Source organism: Arvicanthis niloticus, chromosome 9, assembly GCF_011762505.2.
Source record: "Arvicanthis niloticus isolate mArvNil1 chromosome 9, mArvNil1.pat.X, whole genome shotgun sequence".
Lineage (NCBI taxonomy): Eukaryota > Metazoa > Chordata > Mammalia > Rodentia > Muridae > Arvicanthis > Arvicanthis niloticus.
Window position 1 is genome coordinate 16326635 of NC_047666.1, and position 9219 is coordinate 16335853.

The 9219-nt window shown below is 36.4% G+C and overlaps 1 pseudogene; it reads right to left on the minus strand.

The window, feature by feature from the left end:
* Positions 1 to 981: 981 nt before the first annotated feature.
* Positions 982 to 4087, minus strand: LOC117715668 (centrosomal protein of 57 kDa-like; annotated as a pseudogene).
* Between the last annotated feature and the right edge of the window lie 5132 nt (positions 4088 to 9219).

Here is a 9219-nt window from a genome sequence, read left to right on the forward strand (position 1 = left end):
TGCCTTTGACACATTCACCTAGTCTCTGCCTTGTTGCTACTTCACTTCAACTGTTTAAGGGCTCCATGCAGAACAGGGAACAGTTCTGCTATCTTTACCATCATTCTCTAAAGTCCTAAGACTTTTTATTTTTTATTTTTCTGCTATGAATCATTATCTCCCCGATAATAAATTATGCTATTTTTTTAAACATTAGGCTTACACTTTAGATGTTTTACCAATAGTATCTAAAGACAAAAGGATTGGATAACCTAAAAAGTATTTGAGACTCTGAAATACTAGTGTATTTCAAGTTGTAATTAGATGATTTGCTTTTAATTTGGTAAAAATATTTTGTGGGGGCTGTTAAGCAAAGTTTAAAAATTGTTTTATTGATTTGAAGTACCAAATTTATAAAGATTAACATATCGACGTATTCAAAATTGATAATTTACAATGACATGATAGACGTTATGTTAAAAGCATTCAACATGATTACAAATAGGTACTGTCCAAAAACTGCAAATGTATACACTTTACAATACCCACTTTTATTCTTTATTTCAAAATTTCATTTATTTCATTAACAACTGTTTAGAGTTTTATGAAGACATTGTGACATATTTCATGGGTAACTGACTTAAAATATTTGTGTCTTTAATAGTGAATTTACTCTTGATCAATGTCTGAAATGCTGAAAACAGTACATTTAATGGTCATCTGGAGATGGGGACAGCATCATTTTCTGAATTTTCAAACCCAATTTACATACATACCTACTTAAAAAAAACACATCCACAAGTAAAAAACAAAACCTGGTCATTTGTTTACAAAGTGTAGTGTATGAGTACAGCAAATTCAAAGACACAGTGGGCCTCTCTGCTGTAGAACCCCATCTCCGTTCAGTTGTGCTGCACGGGACAACAGACTGTAATAAAGCTTGGCCCTAATACTTGCCAGTAATGGCAGTTTTGTAAGCAGGAGAACTAGAAAATCTGCTCATTGTCCAGTAAGTACATCATTTATGACCAGTAAGGTACATCATTTATGACCTGGTGTCAGTAATCCCAACACAGATTACTGTTTTGCAATGAATTCTGTATGGTTTACATGTCCTTCAGTAACTGAATATTTTTCCTGCTTTTTTTTCTCCAGGTCTCTGTTTGGTCAGATCCTTCTTACTTGTGATCCTTGTAATTCCAGATGAACGACTGCTTTTGTTTCCTTCTTCCTCATGAGTCTTTTTTGTTAACTTTTAGTTTCTTCTTCTGCTTATCTGTGTTTTGTTGCTTTTAGCTTAGCTTGATATTTTCGAACTTTAGTTATCTGGTTGGCCTTTGCTTCCATTCTTCCCACTATTGCCTCCAATTCACATTCCAGTTTGTCCTTCAGTTCCACACTTGATGATTCCTGCATGAGTTTAGTAAGTTGCTGTTGATCAAAGCTCCTTTGCCCAAATTCACCCTGTAAAGTCTGTAAGACACCCAACAGTTCTCCATTAACACTGCTGGAAGGAGGCATCACTGATTTCTTACTCTTACTACTTCATGAACAAGCTTGCTTTGCCAAGGGAACACTGTCAACAACTCGATCATTGCACAGGGCTTTACTGTGGTGTTTCATCAGATGCAAGACATGCTCAACATTGGCTACCACGGCATGGCTGCTACTGGTGGACGTTCCAACAACGAAAGGCATATCACCTAAGCACCATCTGTAATGTGACTGTGCACCAAAATAGCTCCTAGAACCTTCCTTTTCTGGTGGTTTTGACGTTTTATGTTTGTTTGTTTGTTTTATCTTTCTAGTGCTGTTTGGAACACATGAAGTAGTCTCATCTTCAAAAATAAGTCTAGGGGTTGGGGATTTAGGTCAGTGGTAGAGCGCTTGCCTAGCAAGTGCAAGGCCCTGGGTTCAGTCCTCAGCTCTGAAAAAAAAAAATAAATAAATCTATTTACTTTTAGAACACTCTATAACTAGGCTGCCAGAGCCTGCATACGCTTCCTTTCCTCCTCTTCTTCACAGAGTTTGGACTCCAACTCTTGCATTTTTTTTTTTTTTTATTCTGCAAGGGCCTGCATTGCAGTGAGTTTGTTGTATTCCTGTTCAAGAATGTACAGTTTTTCCAGCTGGCTTTGAACATGGGTTTGATCGTGCTTCTCTTCTCTTTCTAGTGAAGCCTGCTTTTCTAAGACAGATGTTCTCTCCATTTCTGCATGCTTTAATCATATTTTGCATGTGTTCCAATTATTTTTCTAAAAGATTACACTTATTTTCTGCAGCTACCAACTGGGATGCCAGTTCTTGATTGTGCTTTGATTCTTCTTTCTTTGAATTCTCTCTCTTGTAACTGTTCATCCAATGCTTTCTTATACTCAATTGTTTCCCTGGACAAGATTTACACACTTTCTTCTGCCTGAATCCTTTCCAGTTCGAGGAGTCAAATCTTCTCTTGAAGATTCTTACAAGCAGACAATATGGCTCTGCTGTTGCTTTCCGGTTAGGCAAATGTGGGCTTATATGGGGAGAGTCTCAGATCACAGTTAAGGAAAGGCTTATCAGGTGGATATAATACATATGGAGATGAAGAATGGTAAACCGTATTTCCATTAGACCTTAATCGTTCAGCTAGGACACTCTGTTATTGAGGGTTTCTGAGCTGGGCTGTTATGTTCACATGACCAACAGAGGTTTGTTTTGGCAGGCCTGAGAGAGCACCAGCCCCAACAATGCTCACAGCACTGGCTGAGTGGACAAGTGAATGCACATATGCATACTCACCTGCCTGCTAACAACAACACCTATACTAAGACAAAATGTGTATAAATAGATAAACACACACAACACATGTGGAGAAATAGCAGTATTTAAAGTAACTTTGAATAAAAAATTCATTAAAAAAAGAAACAGAGAATAAGTCCACAAGATGGCTCAGTATATTTAGCATGGCCACATGCAGAAATGAGAATCCTTTAACTTGTCTTCTGACCTGTAACTCAAACTCCAAATAAAAATGTAAATGGAACGGAGAGATGTAAAATAAGTCACATTTTATAATTTTATAGTTCTGACTCTGGTCTTTGAAAAACTAGAAACAAAACCCTAAAATAGAATACAATGTAACAACCGAAGCATAGTGGGGAACATGCTCTTGAAATATCTTGGGATAACATACTTATCCCAAGTATGAAAGCCTGTGAAGCAAATCTGAAAATACTCTTCCAAATGACAAAATATCAAAGAGGTTGAAAATTCCAAATGAATTATTTAGAAACTGCTCCAATTCATAGTCCAATCTTTCTTCACAAGAGCTTCAGAAAGAGGAAACAAAACCAATTTATCAAAAGTATGTGATCATATTTCAGTATCTAAAAAAAAAAGTGCCAAGTCAAACAAATAATAGAAGACCTATACTCTAAACTTAAAATGTTGAAATTTTTCTTTATATTAATGAAACAAGTGTTTCATATTAATGAAACCCTTAAAGAATCAAAATAAGGTAGCTAGGATGGCTTAGTGGGTTGAAGTGTTCACTGTAAATCAGAGACCTGAGCTCTAGCCCAAGAACATATATGGTGAAAAGAGAAAAACAACTCCTTCAAATTTTATGACCATGATCTCATGTCACTGGAACTATAGATGGTTGTGAACTGCTCTGTGGAACTGAGTTTGTCCTCTGCAAGAGTAGAAAGTGCTCTTAATAGCTGACCCATCTCTCCAGGCTTATTTTTAATAAAAATGATTGCCTTTATGTTTATGTATACTTTTATGTTGATGTTTATTTTTAGTGAAAGTGTTGGCCTGTATGTCATAGCTTGGTTTGGTAATGTTCCACAACCTTTGATCATTAATAAATAGTGCTTTTAGAAGATAGTGGAAACTTTAGAAATTGAGGGAAGTTATCATTGAGAGTGATCCTTTGGAAGGGTTTTTGAGACACTGATCCCTTCACAGCTCGTCCTCTTTGTACACCTCTTCTCCCTCTTGCTCATCATCTCAGCTTTATTTCAGCTTTATTTCCTCAGATGAAGGGATGAGATGAGAGCCTTACCCAAGCTGTATGACAACAGTGATTGGCCTGAGTGGAGAGACTTTCATTCTCTGCCATAACTATCCCTAAATCTAGGCCTGGAAGCTTCTGGCTCCATAAAATCTAATCTTACAAAATGACTGATTCTATCAGCTTCTTTTGGCTTTCAGCGATTGGTTCTACTTGACCTCATCCTAACTTTAGGAGTGTGTTCTAATCTTCTGGATCCTTTTCATTCTCTAGCACTTTCTCTCTTCACCTATGTCTAGCTTGTTCGTTCCACTCTATTTCTATAAAACCATCCTGGTGAAACTGCATACAGATACATCATACCACATCACTGCAACCTTTCTCTCTCTCAGTGCTCATGTAGTCTCTTTCCTGTGCTGTTCTTGTGTGAGTTGAGTATATTCCATCTCTGACTCATTCTGTCAAATTTTCTCTGATGCGTCACTTTGTCTGCCCCACAATTAGACACCAACTTCAAACATGACAGCTTCCTTCTAAAAACGAATGTTACCTTCACTCTTAGGGATTAAAGACATGTACTATGGGAATTACATAATTCTTGCCAGATGAAAATGTAATCCAGGGCATGCTATCATTCCAGCCAGATGAATAGTCCTAGAAAGTTCTTTGGGTTTAATTTTTTTCAGAGCAGCCATGTTGCTGGATTAAAATTTCTCTATTTCTTTTCTCTTTCCATGAAAGCTAAAAACTATGGACAGGATAGCTTTTACAATAGAAACCATTATCAATCACACAAACTTAACAGGTCGAATGTCCTTATGAAGATCCACTAGTGCCATAATTTTTTGTAACCAAAGTCCTGATCAACTATCTTTCGGCAGTATCCATTTGCATCAAGATTATTCTGCCTACCATTCTGATTGGTGATCTATTCTTTTCAGGCTGGCATTTTGAGCTTTCCCTATGGAGGTCAATTTGCTTTCTAAGTCATTTGTTCTGCTGTCTTTCTGTGTCTCTTCATGCTTTCCTTGATTCACTCCTATCATGAGGAAGATTTTGTTATTCATGTCAGATCTTTATCAATTTTAATGGAACCCATAGTCTTTCTTCACCTGTGGAAGGATAGACAAAATCTCTTGCCCAACATAGCACATGCCCCCATTTCCATTCTGTTAAAACATCTTTAAAGTACACAGATTGATCTAATTCAGTAACTTTTTTGCCTATACTCTAGTGTCTTTCATCAGTTGTTCCTGCCTCGTTGGTATTAAAAACATTTAAAGTAAATAAAGTATTACTCATTCTATCTCTGGCAGTTCTTACTCCTCCATTCTGCTTATTGGCTATTGTTTGTCCAATTACATAGTCATTAGAGTCAATATCAACAATTGTTCCAATCTACTAATTCATGGGTGACCGTTGTGGTTCATAATTCTAAGAACTTTTTTATACTCTTCACTTGAATTTTCAAAAGTTTCAATTAATACACATCTCACATATGGATTGGATATTTTCCTGTTTATTGAGGACACTTATCTATGTCAGAAGCCAGTAAAAGTCTCTTGGGGGTTTTGTGTATTCTTGTGAATGACATAGACCTTTTACCTAATTCCTTCATCTTATCCCAAGCTCTTAAACCTACCAAAGTATATTGTATAATAATACAGCCATCAAATTGTATTTTCTGCCATAAATCAGTATATTGACCTCCACCTAACAATTGATCTTTCATGATATTAACACCTTTGACATATGACAATTTTCCATGATTTCAGCTTCTTCTGCCCACAAAGTCAGCCATTACAACTGAGAACCAGCTCCCAATATAGCTGCTGTTAAGACTTTCCAGTCTTAACTATTAATCCTGCTTTGGGTAGCCCACATATTTAAAATCTGTCTAATATAGGGTAAGTGCATTTAATAAGTTATAATTGATTCATTAAAATGTTTAATATCTTCTCTTTTAACAGGATTCCTGACTAGTTTTTCATTTTGTAAATTTTCACTATTTTCTGCTATTTGTTTCTGGGTAACTGGGAAAGCTAGTAGGGGTGGTTGCTTTTCATCAATTTCATTAAGACCTGATGCTATAAGTTTAACTGGTCATCTATCTTGATATTCAATTTCATTAGGTACCACAGATCCAAAATTAAGCACTTTCTTTTCTCTTACTTCCTCTGTATTTATTTCTCAACACTCTGTACTATCAAAGCTAATTTTTTCCGATTATGCAGCTATTAATTCTTGTTTTATGGTTATTTCTTCAACCCTTTTTGAGAAGAAATATTAAAGATGTCAATTGAAAATAGAGAAGGGTTTATTCTGGTGGTCACATTTGCAATAAGTACTGCAATGGCTTTTATGAGTAGTGTTCCTATCCCCTCAAGTTCTATCCTGGCTTTCAAGGGTTCTGAAATGGAAATTCCAAACTTTTAATGCAAAATATGTTTGTCTATATTATTAAAATGTTCATTGGGGGTAGCTTACTGTTATTTATTGTATCACAAGCTTCTAAAGATCCAGAATCTCCCAATTCTTTTTGACTGGCCAGCCAAACTCAAAAATTGATGCGTCCTCTGGAGCCTATCCCAGGTGAATTTTTCCTCTACTACTTTCTGTCAGATGTCTCCTGTCCTCTAGGATATTTCTGGGATGTCCTATGCTTTCTACAATGTTGGTGGTCATTTTCCTTCTGTAGTCATGTTGGCCACCAGATATAAATGATGCTTTGATTTCCAAGATGGAAGGATAAGTTAAGAGCCATACCCAAGCTGTGAGACCACATAATTTGTCTGTTACCAGATCTTTTCTTTCTCTCTTATAAGTATACTTAGGCCTAGGCCTGGAAGCTTCTCCAAATAAACTCTTACAAGATAACTGACTTGATTCAGCTGCTCCCAGTTTCTTACTGGATTGCTCTGATTGGCCTCATACTAAGTTTAGCAATATGTTCTTATCTTCTTATCTTCTTATCTTCTTATCTTCTGGCACCTGCTCATTCTCTGACTTGTTCTGATTTCATCTGTGTCTAGCTTGTTCTCTCTCTCTGCCCTGTTTTGTAAAACTGTCTTGGGAAACCTGCAATACACACCTCTCATCTTGTGCTTCTCTAAAATAGGCTATGTTAAGGTCTAGATAGAATGCTGAGGCCTAGGTAGCTGTCATGTCTCTAGACCACCATTTTGTTCTGTTAATGTTACAAGGAAATTTTCTCATGTGTTGTCATGATGAAAGTTTCTCATGCCTGAGTATATTGCACATTCTATTGTGTTATTTACTGTGTTCTTAGAAGCCAACCATAATAGAAATAAGTTAGAACTGGTGTGTATAGTTAACCACAATAAGCTTGGACCTGAACCAATAGCACAGGAGCACTTCCTGCACCTATGTATGAGCCTTTATGGTTTCTTGCCTTGAAAGCTGCACCTGGGATGTACACAAACATAAGAAAGGCACCTGCACCAATATAAGAAGTCATTTGGAGTAAAACTACCATTTTTAGTACAGGTCAAATAAAGTTTAAGTTTCTAAGACCTCCCTGGGAATTGACATCCTACTTGACTGAAAAAGACATGTGCATGGTGGTTGTTAAGATGAGAAATGAATGTTAGGTAAGGCAAGTTCCCTGCCACGTTGAAAACTCCAACCGACTGGAGCAGGATAAAATATGCTACAAAGGCATGTTCCTAAGGAAGGTTCCTATCTCTAAATCCTGATTGGTAGGATAACTTCAAACAAATGTTTGTGGATTTCAGGCTTAAAAAGCTCTATAAGGTTCTAGGTGGGAGTCACAGTTCGACTCCCATCCCTGATCTATTAGTCTTGGTGTCTGTGTTCAACAAACCAGCCCTGTTTGATTGAGACCAGTGTCTGAGTAGTTTGTGCAGTGATTTCCAGAACCCAACCCAACAGCTTCTTACCTGTTGTTCTTGTGAGAGTTAGGCATGTCCAATCTCTTAATCATTATGTAAGATATTACTTTGGCTCATCACTTTACCTGTTCCATGCTGAGATGCCACGTTCACACATGCCTGCTTCCTTCTACAATGTAACCATAGCTTAATTTTTAGGAATTAAACGTGTATACTAAGGGCATGTCTGCATTCCATCCAGATCACATAGACATAGAAAATCTTTGCATGTGATTCCATACCAGGGAGGCCATATTGGTGAATAAAAATTCCTCTACACCTTCTCTCCTATTTTTCTACACTCCATGAGATAGCTAAACCTCTTCATCCACTCCTTCACTTGTAAACTACCTCAGTACTGACTTGAAACCAATGGTCTGAAATGTTGAATAATTTCAAAAACTTTCTTCCTTTGTTGTTACTTTTTAAATGAATTTATTAATTCATTTATTTCTTTTATCTGTATAAGTGTTTTGTCTGGATGCATATAGGTACAACATATGTATGTCTAATGGGAAAAGAGGCCAGAAGAGTTACAAGGGACTCAAAATATTGGCAGTACTAAGCTGATACCACTCTGCTTACTATTTTAATTTGATGCATTTCTTTTCCAAACTGGAGTTTTTGCTTTGTATTTTAATAAATAAAATTAAAATACATATTTTTAAAATCTAAATATAAGGGTGGTTTTATTTAGGAAGGTATTTTTTGAGGGTTTTATCCAAACATTTGTGTGGCATATTCATCACTGCAAAACAGACACGAATAAAGTTAGCAACAGCCTTGTGAGTAGATGCACTTAGTTTGCCTAGTCATGGTGAACCAATATGTTTCATGTCTTTCAGGCATGATTGATTCTTTATGAATTCCTTCCAATAAATTTGAAAGTAAGCAGAGAAATACAGTGTTGTCTTACCTTTAATTTTGTTTTCTTTGCACATAAATTTAGTGACCACTGGTCTCAAATGGGCAGTCTTTTCATTCTGGTTTATCCAGCTACTGCTTCTCATTAACAAATTTATGAATGATGTTCAAGAGACTCTCAACCCCTGAACGCTACCTCTTCCTGGAACTCCAGATGCTACTAATGAAGTCATTGAGTCATTCATACAATACAAAGTCTAAGATCGAAAGGAGCCAAACTACTGAACTTGAGAGAGACTTATTTTGTTTAAAAATTACACTTTTAACCCATGTATTATGCTATTGTATCTTCCAGGTAATATTTTTAGGTATGTATGATATGACTTTGGATTCCTTTTAATATAAATACAAATGATTTATGTGTGTGTTCTTATTCACTACACACATCTCTTGGATGCATGTAGG